This window comes from Dendropsophus ebraccatus, chromosome 8, assembly GCF_027789765.1.
Source record: "Dendropsophus ebraccatus isolate aDenEbr1 chromosome 8, aDenEbr1.pat, whole genome shotgun sequence".
In the NCBI taxonomy this organism is placed as follows: domain Eukaryota; kingdom Metazoa; phylum Chordata; class Amphibia; order Anura; family Hylidae; genus Dendropsophus; species Dendropsophus ebraccatus.
In genome coordinates this window covers 23,807,674-23,822,164 of record NC_091461.1, presented here as the reverse complement: position 1 = coordinate 23,822,164, position 14,491 = coordinate 23,807,674, and the positions used below count along the sequence as shown (strand labels likewise).

Genomic DNA, 14,491 nt, shown 5'->3' with positions numbered 1-14,491 from the left:
GGGCTCCTCATGCGGTCCGTTTCTCCCCAGGTCCTGTGCGCTGCAGCTTCAGAGCGGCCTGTCTTAGCTGACAGGCCGCTCAGCCAATCACTGGCCGTGGTGCTCTAAAGCTGCAGCACACGGGACCCGGGGAGAAGCAGAGTGCAGCAGGAGCCCTGGACCATGGTTAGGTAATGTATGCACTTCACAAATCGTCAGCCGCCGGCTGCGCACCACTATTACGCGTAGCGATGCGCAGTCAGTGCCCGACAAACCTATATCAACGATCAGCCGGTTGTCATCAGCTGATCGTTGTGTTTATTACACGGAGCGATAATCGGACGGATAAGGCCGATTCGGCCGATTATCATTCCGTGTAATAGTGCCCATACTCACCTTCTCCCTGCTCCTGCCTGTAGCCTGTCCTAGAGCAGTAGCATCTCCTTTGGCCTCTAGTGACTACTTAGTGGCCTCTAAAATACGGTTGGGGGTCAAGTCATGTAATTTTGACAGGGGTCCCTGCTCCTCTACAGTAAGCAGGAATGCATTGTGGTCTTATAATGGGGCAAGTGTCAATGTATTCTGTATGTGTGTATGTGTTCTGTATTGCCACTTAACTCCTTACACTTCATGGGCCAAATTTGGATTTGATGGCTGATTTTAGTAAAGCCTCCTTACACAAATCTTGCATCTTTTTTTGGATCTGATGAAGGGGTGTTCCCCTAAACGCCAAACATGCTATCCTGTAAATGCACTTTTCTGTACAAAAAATTGCTTTTGAAGTACATCGCTACCTTTGGAGAATTCATTGGTGTATTGATACAGGCAGCACCTCAAATTGGGTCAGTAAGTTTTACCCCTGCTTTTTGTACTGTTCTACATGGGCCCCATCTTTTTGGTAGCATCCCGGTCATCTGACCCATGGCCAGTCCCCTTCCTCCTATACAGACCTATAGGGGGGATATGAACTAAGCCCAAGGGGCTATACGGTGAAAGTTTATACCTCTCATCTTTTCCCCTTAGCCATACGGTATTGCACAAGTTGCTGTCCTCCACGCTTTTCTTTGTTTTTCTCCTACAAAAATCTTGAGAGGCTTAATGTTTACCCAGAAGCTTCAATTGACAGCTCCCCCCCCCCTTCCAGTTTTCTGAGAATCCCAAACAATACAGAAGAATAGCAAGTATGAGATATAATGAAGAATAATAATAGATACTTAGAATGGCGGGGGGTATGACTTGGCTTTACAACCAGATGGCTGCCGTTTCATGCTGAGCCAGGCAGAACGCGGTACTAGTGCAGCAAGCAGTCCTGGATATATATACTGCTGTGATTTGTGGCTGTTATCACCTAAATATCATTACAAATTCCCAACACGGACATGAAAGACTGGAGCTACAATGGCAACGTCTCCGTCAAGAGCTCACACATGACCCCTGTTTCCTTCACTGACTGTCATTGTTCCTCTCCTCATCAAAAGCCGAAAAACGTCCCCGGTGCAAGCCGAGTACGGCGCTGATTAAGTGCGCCGCTGTGTACTGTAAAAGGAAATGGCACAACTTCAAAAGAAGTTTCCTAAAAAGACTGAATGATTCGGAGAAGCCGGCCACCCTGACTGGCAAGGGCTCCCCTCTGGGACGCATCTTGTCAACTAGAAAGATCGCTTTTTTGTAAGCATTATTTTTCTATTCAAACAGTGAAATCTAGAGAGGTACCCAATCACATCTGACAATGACTGACGACCGCTCCGATCTCCTGAAAGTACACAAGCCAAGTAAACTGGATTTGTCATTGTCTGGGAACCGCTCTCTTGTTATGATTGCACATTCTGTATCGCAGCTGCTGCTTTCCCATAGAGGGCATTGTTGTTGCCCTTTTCCTTTATTGAACCGGCCTGCTGAGTCGGTGACATCGAAATTGGTAACAAGACAACAGGAAGGAGCCAGAGAGATAGTGTAGTGTAAGATAATGTAAGCCTATATCACCTAGAAATGTTGCGAACAGCAATAATTGAGTTGACTAGGGATTAAAAATAGGTGTATATAATTCGGAGCAACCTAAAGGTGAGGCATCTGGCTTGAACTGATTGGGCTGAGTTCACACTATGGAGGACATTTATGAAGTCCGGCGTTTTTTTACGCCGGGCTTACAAATGTCCCTGCAGTTCCGGAGCTCAGGGGATTTATGTAGAGGTGCATTGCCTCTACATAAATCCCGAGTGCACAAAGCCCGTCCATAAATATAAAATATGTATAGAAAAACTGATGCATTTCTGTGCATGCCTTTTGATCCGCTTTTCCATACACTTCCATTATAAAAAAAATAATAAAAAAAAACGGATTAAAAAGTACTTGACCTTTTTTTTGTGTATGTTAAAAAAAAAAAGGGTGCGTTTCGATCCATTTTTTATAATGGAAAAAAACGGATCACAGCAGATGCACACAACATCATCAGTTTTACCATCTGTTTTTTTGCAAAAAGGGATAAAAAACATATTGTAAAAACGTAGTGAGAATCCAGCCTTTCCCAGTTGTGTTAGTCACTTGACAATGCAGCTCTATATGAATTTCATGCAAAGGTTTTGCAAAACATGCATTCATTTGTATTTTGAAATGAAATATGCTTTGGGAAATATGATTATATGTTTATATCATTTTTAAACTGAAAAAGCAACTTGGTCCTGATTAAAAATCCTTCTTTTTTGGTGTCTACAGCTGCTAGAGAGGCCTGTCTGTTTCCATGGTAACAGACTACAAACATGCCCTGTGCAGTCAGGTCCTTACATTATATTCCATCTTCTTGCTTACTAATAAAATATATTTTAATAAGAGGTAGGGGGCAGATGGAAGGAAGTATAAATAGAGGTTTAGACAACACAGGGGCATCCAAGTAAAACCACTTCAACTAAGAGCCTTAAGGGTTCAAAATGCATTAATAATCAGAACCACTACTACACTGGGCTCCTTATGTTGGATGTTAAATTATTTAAAAAAGATTAGTGTGGTTTAATTGTTGCCAGATCCTTAGAACTTCAACTAGGATCCGTGTTTTTACAGATCTTAGCACTTTTATCCTGTGCAAACTGGTGAGCTGCACCTCATTACCTCTATATAGGGACAGTAAGTAGTCTTTTGCTTTGTAAGGGTATGTGCACATTATGGAGAGCACAGAGACTTCAAGTGGATTCTGATGCATGACTTCTGCTTGAAGTCCCCCCCCTCCCATAGACTCAATGTGTCTCCATAATTGCAGGCTGCGAAGAAACCTTTTGTGGTCTGATCCTGCAGCCATAACCCCATCATCTTCTTACTAAAATATGTTCTATAGGTAAGACTAGGATCAGACTACAGAGAATATTTGTAGTCTGTAACCATGGTAACTGTAATTTTATTTTTGCTAACCTACCAAATGTATGTTAGACAAATAGAGGGGAATATGACTGTAGGGTCAGACTCAGGGCCGTATTTGCCGCTAGCCACCCGTGGCTTGGTGCCTAGGGCAGCACCTTGCAGGGGGGCAGCACCAGGGAGCAGGGGGTAAGGAAACAACTTTTTTTGTTTTTATTTTTTTAGTCTCCCACCTCCCGTTTAGACTTGCCAGTAAATCTGGTGTCTTTTCAAGGGGGTGGGGGTATGGTGGTAATGGTTTGGTATTGGTCAGGTCTGGTGTGGCAGTGGTAAATGTGTCACCTGTTGTTATTACCTACCAATCTACCAATCCTGTGGTGAGAATTCCCTCAGACAATATGCAGACGGCTCTAATCATTGATTCAACAGTTAAAAACCATGAAAAACATGATTCACACAAGTTTCTACATGTAGAGAAATGCATGTGGCCGAAACATTCTCCCCCGCACTGCCCAAGATGGGGCGTCCTCAGGGCATAGGGCAGCAGCAGCTGTTAATACGGCCCTGGTCAGACTACATAGGTTTTATTTGTAGTCTGTTGCCAAGAAGACATATGTTTGGGAAAAAAAACTATTTTTTTTTTCACACAGAAAGTTTCTCTAATTGTAATGTCTGGTCTAATGCCAACATGCATTAGAATTGACATTAGGGGAGACTTAGAATCATTAAATGCAGCAGCTCTATCTATATGTAACTGTACTGGAACCAGGATATGAGCAGTCCTCCATTTCCTGACACAGCCACTGGTGGCAGCAGAAGGGCCGTCACTTAATGCAAAAATTAAAAAATTTAAAAAATGAAAATTTTTATATATATATATATATATATATATATATATATATATATATATATATTTACACACACGAGTAAAAGACCGTAGCAATCCAATTTACGGTGAAAAAAAGTGGGCTTGTTTATTTACCCATGAAAACTCTCTCAATGAGAGGTTTTTTCAAGCAATGAACAAATCAAGCCCCGGAAGGGGTATAAATACAACAGTGTATGTAATCAAGTTAATATTGCAATCAAATATAATCAAGTGCAAACATCGTGAAAAATACAGTGATTGTAGCAAAACATAATACTTGCATGTGCATAAAGACAAGTCTCATAACTTGTGAATATCGCGTGATATACAATGTCTTCTAGCAATGGTGTAAATAAAAGTCCATGTAATTAAAACTCATTAAAGATCATCATCTAATGAAAACACCTGTGGAATTACTATTGGACGTTCACCGTACCGGACCCTCTGCTGTGTAAAGAAAAGACGCATGTGGGATGGAAGATAGTCTGATCGAGGCGCTCTTTGCTGGAACGCACCGCTATGGTGGAACGCAACTCGTGCGTGTAGGTAGGCGGTGTAAGTCCCTCAGGCAAGCCGATGATGTCACAGGAGCGGGAGGAGCTATCCGGGAAACACCAATGACCCTGCTGTAAGGCGTGTGTCTCCACTTGTTAACCGTTGGTAGTCCGGTCCAGAATGAATATAGTTCATAGCCTAGTAGTCTCTTAATCGAAATTATGATTGTTGCTGGTGCCGACCTCGGACATTCGTGGACACTGTATTGTGCCTCTCCAATTAACACAGCAGATCACGCACACCGTCATCTTCAGGTAAGGAATATTGCAGTGTCCCAGAACATGCAGACTACTACTCCTATTGTGGCCATTTCTATTGCTGTGCCCATGCCTGTTCTGGTAAGTGTTTGCACTGCAACTGCTGCTGGTTTTTCCCCTAGTATTCTCTGGTATTGTGCATTTTCATGTGTATTCTCATGTGTTCCTGTGTATTACAGTGTACAGTGGTATGCAAGGCTGTTGATCACGTGACCTGTAACCATGGTTCCTCCAATGGCCGACTAGCTCTGGCCAGGAGCAACCATGTGACCTCCCACTTCCTGCTGACAAGTTGGTCTTCCCCCTGCTTCCAAGCAAGGAGGTTGTGTGGTTCTATCCTCTCCCACAGAAGAGTGACTAAGTCTGCTGCTATATACCAGTCTTCGGCTGTTTCTGCCTGCTCAAGTGACCGGATTCTTTTCTCTCATCTGGGTGTCATTCCGTTATTTCTCCTCATCGCTGCAAGGATTCACAGCAAGTATTATTCTCAAGCTAATCCACCCAGCACCGCTATTTCTCTCATACTCCTACTCCCATCATCCGGCACGTATTCTCACAGCCTATGCAGCACCACTCCTGCTTTATTTGTCAAAGCCTGCTATATACCCGGTTGCATCCGGACAGAACTGTTGCTACTAGTTACCTTTTCTATAATAAAACCGCTGTTACTGAACCCTGGCATTGGTGTCCACTAACTGGTGCCCTGACTAGGTGCAGCGAAGAATCGCATGCCCATCATCACCCGCAGATTCCACAGACCGGCCCTACAGCTGTGCTGCCCTCAGGCCTATACCGTGACAAGTATACACCCTGCAGCTGCCCCGGTCATTGCCCGCTCATAACACCAGCACTGCGGAAGTGGCCCCCAGGGGCCAGGGCATCGCATTTTTGGCGTCACGAACAGGATACAGACTGTGTTGTGCCAACTGTCAGTGCCCCCAGAACTGTACTGTTGCCCCCCAGAGACTTTGCCGATTACTATGGGGGTGATTGAGGTGTTTCAGGCCCTAAACAGTACACAAGATGGCCGCCGTCTTCTTTAATTTCTGGCCGTGCCATACCCCGGAGAGGAGGGGGTTAACAGCCATGCTGCCAAAGCGTGGGAATCGTCCGGCGCCATAGACTTTCCATTGGCTGCTCCTGATTGGCTGCCTGGGCCGAATGACGTCACTGTTGCTGGGCAGATTCTGGAACCTGATCCTCCATCCTGGCGCTCCTCCCCTTCCTGCTACAAGTTCCGGCCAGAGCGTGACAAGATGGCGTCCCCGAGAAACGTTTGCCTGCAGCCGCAGCACCAGTGATGCCGGAGCTGCTGGAGAGCAATCCTGCCTGCCTGCTAGCACCGCTCCCATCCTACAGCGACACCAGCTGGGCCGCTGCCCCGTCGGACGACGGAAGTCTTCGCCGGGCCTTCATCCCGGCCTCTGCTGATCAGAATGAGGGGCCCATACCTGAGACCAGCATTTCTCCGGGACCCGGTCACTCCAGCACCGCTGACCTCGCTTCTTGTACCGGAGGGTCCTCATCACCGGACAGCGAACAGATTGTAAGTGGACCGACTCTGTTGTCCTCAGTCCCTGGCCCTAAAGGGGAGAACTCTGCTAAGGCCTTCATATCCCCGGGTCTGTGGCAACCTCCAGGGCGTGATTCGCCGCCCCTGCCGCAATGGATGCTCGGGCCGGGGCCTAAGATTATGCAGCTGATCGAGGACATTCAGCAAGCCCTCGCTGCCCTGCCGCCCGCCACTCAAGCTGCAACCGTTATGCCTAACGCTGCTCCTGCAGCTTCCACTACAGCGGGCCCGTCTACTACAGCAGCCCCCTCTACTGCCCCCACTGCTGTGGCTAAGGCTGCCTCTTCTACCACGACCGTCACCTATCATGTGGCCCCCAGCATCTCTCCTATCACTACGGTGGCACCCAGCATTGTAGTCACTACGGCATCCAGTGATGCTTCTGCTCCAGGCCCTTCACGCTATCGCTATCCGTGGAAGAAGAAAAAGAAGAAGCCTACTCAGGGTCCTCCAGGACATTTCTGCTAAGTATCCGTTACAGAGACCAGAGTCCTTAAACTGTTTCTGTTGTCTAACTGTTTTGTTCCAGTTCCTGCAACGTTCAAGGTTCGTGCCTGGTCCTCCTGACCAAGTTCCCTGTACTAACCAGCCATGAGCTGATGGACACTTACAATAACAAAAGGTTCTCTAGTGCCTGTCCCAGAGCCTTTTACATGGACGATGTCTAATTGCCTAAAAGAGACTCTACCTCACAGAGACACTTAACCCATTCCTTCCTAATGCACTTTCCTGTGATTGTGTGTTCCACACAGGGTATTATTGCACTTATTTCATTATTGCACTTATTCTACTATTGCATTCCAGTGTTATCGAAGTCTTTGTATTTCCTCCTCTGAGTAAGCACAAGGTTACATAGATTGCCTCAGAGTAGAGCGCCTCTTTTGTAAAACAGTATATTTTCCAGTGTCTAAGTCAGATAGCTCCTCCTCTGAGTAAGAGAAGTCAGTATATATATATACCTCAGAGAAAGTCCAGTTTATGTAGGAGTGTATTTTCTCATCCAGTCTCATTATTGTGTATTATTATCGTATCTATAGCTGGAAAGATTTAGTTGAGCCAGTTCGTATGCAGATTTTTCTCAGATTTTCATTCAGATTTTTCTCAGATTTTCATTCAGATTTTTCTCAGATTTTCATTCAGATTTTTCTCAGATTTTCATTCAGATTTCTCTCAGGTTTCATTCAGATTCATGTGAACCAGTTCTCCTCAAGACCTCGCAGTATTTGTTGTCTTTTGTGTTTCCCTTCCTTTTGTTTTGAGTATTTGTTCGCCTCTGTCTTGTCCCAACACAGTAGTTATCACACATAGTCATAACTAACCTTCACACTTGTCCATACATATCGCACTTTGGATACCTTTTCGTGTGTTTGGCCTGTGGAGTGCTTGTGTGTGTGATCGAGTGGTATGAAAGGGAGCTCCCCATGTATGTTTGCTTTTATTATTTTGTTCTTTTCTCTTCCAGGTATCCAAGACACTACTCAGACACGCCAAGGTAGTACACAGGTCTTCACAGTTCTCTTTTCCAGTAGGGTAACACATTTAACAGAAAACCTACTGTCTAACTGGCTGGAATATGGAGGGTCACCCGCCAGCAGTTAAGTTGTCCTGGCTTACACGTCAGATGGTTCACGCACTAGCTACCTGGTCGCCAGAGTACGTTAGGCACCCCTAGGTGAAGTCCTGCCACTAGGGTTTCTCATCCTCTCTCTCTTCTCACCTGTGCCTTGGGCGTGGGAAACACACACCTCATCACACTCACTCTCATCATTCATTCCTGTTGTTTGATTGTCCAGTCTATTCATGTTTGCTGCCTTCTAGATTCGCCGAGGTCGGCTCAAATTTGCTAGGGAGGTATGCAGTGTCCCAGAACATGCAGACTACTACTCCTATTGTGGCCATTTCTATTGCTGTGCCCATGCCTGTTCTGGTAAGTGTTTGCACTGCAACTGCTGCTGGTTTTTCCCCTAGTATTCTCTGGTATTGTGCATTTTCATGTGTATTCTCATGTGTTCCTGTGTATTACAGTGTACAGTGGTATGCAAGGCTGTTGATCACGTGACCTGTAACCATGGTTCCTCCAATGGCCGACTAGCTCTGGCCAGGAGCAACCATGTGACCTCCCACTTCCTGCTGACAAGTTAGTCTTCCCCCTGCTTCCAAGCAAGGAGGTTGTGTGGTTCTATCCTCTCCCACAGAAGAGTGACTAAGTCTGCTGCTATATACCAGTCTTCGGCTGTTTCTGCCTGCTCAAGTGACCGGATTCTTTTCTCTCATCTGGGTGTCATTCCGTTATTTCTCCTCATCGCTGCAAGGATTCACAGCAAGTATTATTCTCAAGCTAATCCACCCAGCACCGCTATTTCTCTCATACTCCTACTCCCATCATCCGGCACGTATTCTCACAGCCTATGCAGCACCACTCCTGCTTTATTTGTCAAAGCCTGCTATATACCCGGTTGCATCCGGACAGAACTGTTGCTACTAGTTACCTTTTCTATAATAAAACCGCTGTTACTGAACCCTGGCATTGGTGTCCACTAACTGGTGCCCTGACTAGGTGCAGCGAAGAATCGCATGCCCATCATCACCCGCAGATTCCACAGACCGGCCCTACAGCTGTGCTGCCCTCAGGCCTATACCGTGACAAGTATACACCCTGCAGCTGCCCCGGTCATTGCCCGCTCATAACACCAGCACTGCGGAAGTGGCCCCCAGGGGCCAGGGCATCGCAATATCACCCGGAGGCTTGGTCACGTAACCAAAGAATCGCTGTGGGGGCCGCAGTGTATCTAAGGTCATATACATACCAAAATTAGTGGCTGGATCAACCATTATGTTCAGAAAGCTCCATATATTTTTTTTTTCCTTTTTTTCTTGAATAACTTTATTTAACAATTGTAAAAAATTATTTTAATAACTCTGGTCTATTGTGCATAGAATAGTCTGAAAGAAGAGGGGGTTAGAAATTGGAGAAATTGGAGAGATGAACAAGAAAGACACATTGTATTTTAACATGACATTCAGCATTTATTGTAAAAATTGTTACTGAGAAGCGTTGGGTGGCTTTAACAGAAGCATCTATGCTCTCTACATTTTATTTCCACCTACATTGACATTCTCAGCACAATAGTTCCTATGCAGCGAGTAAATGGATGCAGTCAATGGGCAGGCTGCACCTTTAATTCAGCTCACATAATGTAATAATCATTGATATAAGTTAATGAGAGTTAATGAGGCGCGAAGGACAAGGACACAATATTACTTCAGTCTATCAGCGTCTTTTTGGTGTTGTGAAAAGCCATCTAGTTGGGGCCAGGCATAAAACTCTAGCCGAACGTGTTTCTAATTATTGTTAAATGTAAGGAAAACAATGTAGAGCCTACAGAGCACTAGAGTTTAGATGAACTTTACTACAATAAACCCCATATAAATCATACCTGCCGGTACAGCCACACCGATCGATTGATGTTTAGCTGTAATATAAAGTTCTGTCATGGTTAAATCAGATGTGTACCACATAAATAAGTGGAAAGGAGTACAAGTTTATAGTAAAGTAACTAACATCCCTGTACTGTTTTTCTCCCCCATGAATTTAATTACTTCCTGGTTTCCTCTCTAACCTGTCATCCTGTAATTGCCATGCAACAGTGCACTTACATTCCCACAAGCCCCCTTGCTTACAGGCCATGTGGAGAACAACTGCCATCACTTCCTGGAAACTGCTGTTGAACTGAGCATGCCTGGCCCATGGCACTAAGGCCCCATAGACATGTGGGGCCTTCTCTGGTTTAGATGTCTGGGACCTTCTCTGATATGGACATGTGGGGGCCTTGTCTGCTATGGACATATGGGACCTTCTCTGATATACAATAGACGTCTGCAACCTTCTCTTGTATAGACGTCTGGGACCTCTGGTATGGATATATGGGGCCTTATCTTGCATGGACATGTGGGAATTTTTCTGTTATAGACATCTTGGACCTTCTCTGGTATGGACATGTGGGACCTTCTCTGTTATAGGCATCTGTGGCCTTCTTTGGTATGGACATGTGGGACCTTCTCTGTTATAGACATCTGGGGCCTACTTTGTTATAGACATCTGGGACCTTCTCTGGTATGAACATGTGGGGCCTTCTTTGGTATAGACGTCTGGGGTCCTCTCTGCTATGGACATGCGGGGCCTTCTCTGGTACAGACATGTGGGGCCTTCTCTGGTATAGACATCTGTGGCCTTCTTTGGTATGGACATGTGGGTCCTTCTCTGGTATAAACATCTGGGACCTTCTATGATATGGAAATGTCGGGCCTTCTCTGGTATAGACGTCTTGGGCTCTCTCTCTGCTATGGACGTGTGGGGCCTTCTCTGGTACAGACATGGGGGACCTTCTCTGGTACAGACATCTGGGGCTCTCTCTGATATTGATATATGGGGCCTTCTCTGGTACAGACATGTGGGACCTTCTCTGGTACTGCTTTCCCCCCAATGATAGCATTTTCCATCAGTCACTCTTTCAAACCCTTATCGCTATTCCTATATGTCACGCAATATCTGAACTGAGTGCTCACTAATATTGCGTCTGGAAAAATACATCTTTTTTCCCCTTTTTTTTTGCACGGCCTGAAGGAAAACATATTGTAATGTAATTTGGATTGATTCTGCAGTGACGGAAAAGATGGTTGACACATCTGTCGCCAGAGCTTATGGGTTGCAAGATTTGAGAGCAGGAACAAAGACAGTCACTTGTCTTTATATGGACTGAAAGATCAATCTGTTGCTTGTTTGGCAGCTGTTGTCAATGACTTTTTCACATTTGTAGTTGTCAGAGATACTTGTGTTGTTCAGTGGATGTAGGCTACCTGATGTAGATTATAAACCTTGGTTGCTTTCTTCTGAAAACAGTGCCACACCTGTCTACAGGCTGAATGTAGCATTGCAGCTATATAGTACCATATTCACTTCAATGGACCTGAGCTGCAATACCAGAAATAACACAGGTGAATCTGGGGTGAATTTGTTACTAGAAGCCCACAGCTTTATTTTAACCCTGGATATTAGGAACAAGCTTTATGCCTCTGGATCATGTTTTGTATACACTAGATACAGTCTATGAATAAAAGTGGTGCTTTTTCTAGAATAAAAATAACCTTTTTCGCATATCAAAGTCCTTTAAGGCTTAGAGAGATCTGCATATGGTGTGCTGCCGAATAGTGCCACCATATGGTACTATGTTATGAAGATGTTCTTTTTTTTTTTTTTTTTAATTTGTTAATTTCAATTTTCAAATGTAACCAAACAGTAGATAAACATACATTATAGTGTAAGGCAAATACATCCCAAGACACGGAGAATGTAAAGTCTTTCAAATACACAGTGCACAAAAAGGGTACAGAAAATTCATTAAAAAACAGAACCGTCATGAGTACCATACTGTAAACACTCATAAATGTGACGTAATAACAGAATAAGAAGTAACACAATATAGAAATCCATACAATGGGTCCAGGGAAGGAGTAATCCCTCCCAAAGAAAGTAGGGGAAGGAAGAGAGAAAAAGAAAAAAAAAAGTGGGGGAACCGGGTTTTACACTAAAACACATACAGGGTAGGAATGGCATGTAAATTGGATGAGTAATGGGGAGGAAGCAAAGGCATTCATAGCTAATCTGAAAGGTGTTACAACCACAGTAGGAGCAGTAGTCAGGTGGGTACCAAGTTTTTATTAAATTCTCGTGGGTTCCGTTCAACAATGCTGTAAGGTCCTCCATCCTCATGATCTCCATATGGTAACAGATGGACAGGAAGTCTGCCTCCAATGGGCTGATAGAGATATTCTTCCACAAGACGTTGATATAACATGTGATAGAAAATATCAGGAATATTCCAATGTCCCCAAAAGCTTAAAGGGGTTGGCCACTTTATAGTAAAACTGTTTTGTGTGTAGTATTAGTAAGTGTATTTACACTACTTACTGACAGCTCCCTGTGTACCTCATAGAGCTAAAATCAGATTCCCCTTCTCCAGGCTGTGCTGTCCTGCTCTGTGGTGAGTCTGTCCATAAGATGGCCGACATGGAGGGTCATGTGACCAGGCCCGCCCCCCCCCCCAGTATATACAGTGCATACACTTACTAATAGTTTACACTGAGCATTTTTACTACAAAGTGACCAACCCCTTTAAAGTAGAAATCTGGTGTTGGACTTTTTTTTTTCTTCCAAAAGAGCCAGGAAGGAGGTAGCTAAACATAACCTCCCCGGTTCCATCGCAGGGGTCCGCTGTCCCCCATTCCGATTTCCAGTCCCCTGGCCGCTTTCTGGTCTGAGTGGGTCAGGTTGTGACGTGTCAACCCCACTCAGCCAGTCAGCGGCCATAGCGGGGTCCCACCTCAGCGCTGGAGCTGGGGAGGTAAGCACATGTTGTTATGTTCAGCCACCTCCTCCCCGGCTCTTTTGAAAAAAATGTCCCACACCGGACTTTCCCTTGAACATAGTGAAATAGCTATACTTACCTATGCCACAGGTCCCACTTCAGCTCCATTCTGTTACCTTGATGCTTGTCTCTTCTGCCTGTTTCTGAGATGAGAGGTTGAATTAGGACCTTGGGCAAAAACTGGCCAATACAGGACACCACCCTGGCCTATGATTGCCTAGACAGTAAGCACAAGAGATGAGTATTAGGAGCATAAGAAGCCAAACAGGAGCTGCAGCAGGACCTGCAGAAGTCTGGGGGTGGATAAGAATACCTTTCTTTTTCTCTACAGGCGCAGAATTGTATCACTTTTTAGGGACACTGGAGTACCCCTTTAATTCTATGTCAGTGCTAAGGTAAAGCTTAGGCCCTGTAAACTGTTCTGTATTTTACTATATCTGAGGTCATGTACAGAATTGTAAAATGTGCGTATGGATAATGGGCAAGTACTTGAGCGAAAATTTTTTACTTTCATCCATATGCTTGACTCTGAAAAAAACTGCTGTGGGAGTAACATCAATAGCAAGCCCCGAGTAACATTTCATATTCATTATAAAAGATGAGATGTTGATAACCACCATATAAACACAATCACTTGATTCCCACATCGAGTCCTGCAGGTTCTCAGGAGTTGAGAACATGTTAAGAGTCTGATCCGTCAGAGGTCCTTTAAGTGAGAACCCTCTAGGCGGGAGAGAAGTGTTATTTTAATTCCAAAATCACACTTTCCCTATTCGAAATACAGGTGCATCATACTTAAGATCCCAGCAAGCATGCAAATAATAGTTTTCCTGCATCATCGAGTGCTATCAAGATTTGATGATTGAATCAAAGTACTGTATTATCGCTAGACTTTCATAGATTTAGCCGAAGGCAAAGATGGCTTGGCATATAATCTAATTTTGCATCTGTGAGAATGGCTCTCAAGAAAGCCACAGACGGTGAACGATGGATTATTGCGAAGAACTGAGATCTTCCAGGGCAGCGTATTACAGCTCCAGGTCTGTACTTCTACAACTAGAAATGGCAACGAAAAGTTTTGTGCTACTGAAAGAACAAAATGGACTCATAGTTCACTGTATTTAGGCAGACAATCCTGTACTCTTTGTACTCTCCCCAACCCCTTTCTACCCCTCCCAAAACACTTACATCAGATATCCACCATTGGTCAGTTATACTTCATGAAAAGCCATCACTTATAGAAGATGCCTACTTAGAAAACCCATTGCCAAATATCCTCTTGATCAAGCAAGTTTTTGCCACTGTTGGCCTACTGCACCTAAGTTTGAGGGCAACATCTACATAGAGTTTGTATGTTCTCCCTGTTTGCTTGGCTGTCTATAAAAATTAACCTTAGGGTGTGTCTGGAATAGGGAAATGGAATGAGTCTGCCAGGGCTCAATCCTGCTCCCAAACATCTTCACCTTTCCAAGATTTAACAACAATCGGA

At 44.6% G+C, this 14,491-nt stretch overlaps 1 protein-coding gene across 4 annotated transcripts in view; it reads left to right on the top strand.

The window, feature by feature from the left end:
- The window catches only part of ADAM12 (ADAM metallopeptidase domain 12), a 395,681-nt gene that overhangs the window by 153,682 nt on the left and 227,508 nt on the right, over window positions 1-14,491 (top strand). The window contains exon 1 of one of the 4 annotated variants that reach the window (XM_069980038.1): window positions 10,384-10,469. The exons of the other annotated variants lie outside the window; for them this stretch is intronic. The gene's annotated coding sequence lies outside the window, so the exon portion shown is untranslated. Of the gene's footprint in view, window positions 1-10,383; window positions 10,470-14,491 lie in introns of those variants that run through there. 4 annotated transcript variants of the gene reach the window in all.